The sequence below is a fragment of the Eimeria mitis genome, genomic scaffold, assembly GCF_000499745.2.
Source record: "Eimeria mitis Houghton genomic scaffold, Emh_scaff3929, whole genome shotgun sequence".
NCBI lineage: Eukaryota > Apicomplexa > Conoidasida > Eucoccidiorida > Eimeriidae > Eimeria > Eimeria mitis.
This window is the reverse complement of record NW_013572265.1, coordinates 2,596-3,159: the sequence shown is the minus strand read 5'-3', so window position 1 is coordinate 3,159 and position 564 is coordinate 2,596.

The following is a 564-nucleotide window of genomic DNA, read 5'->3' as shown; positions in this document are numbered from 1 at the left end:
CTTTTGAGTGGCTTTGGTCAGCGAAAACGAAGCTCGCCCACGTGGGCGCCCACGCATTCGACTGCATCGTCTGATGTTGGCACTAAGGTTGCGTCAGTCGCCTTGGTTAAAATCAGGCCCGTCGGGCGGTAGGCGTATATACGAAGTATAGATCAGTTGCCTAGCAGACCTGGGTCTGTGTGCACGGTAGCGCTGCAGAGTGTGTGTGCGAGTACGCCACCGCCGTTTCTTAGGCTTCTTTGTTTTTGCAATATTGTCCCTTGTTTGTGCAGGAAGTATGCACATGGGAGTACACCCGTAGGCTGGGCTGTGTGCCTACACGGCTTCGTTTACGTTTGTAGCTTTCCGATGGTAGTCACGGGCGTGCATGTGCATGCGTTGGGATGCATGGTGTAACCCTGTGATAACATGTGAGAATTCATTCCGCTTTGGGCGTGCTCTTCTGCGCTGTTTTTTGGGGTGATGAGTATTCTCGATGCTTAAGACGTTCGCGAGACAGAGTGGACCGGATACCTGTTCTCCGTGAATTCTATAGGCACAGTGTGTGCAGCGCACTACGTGGTT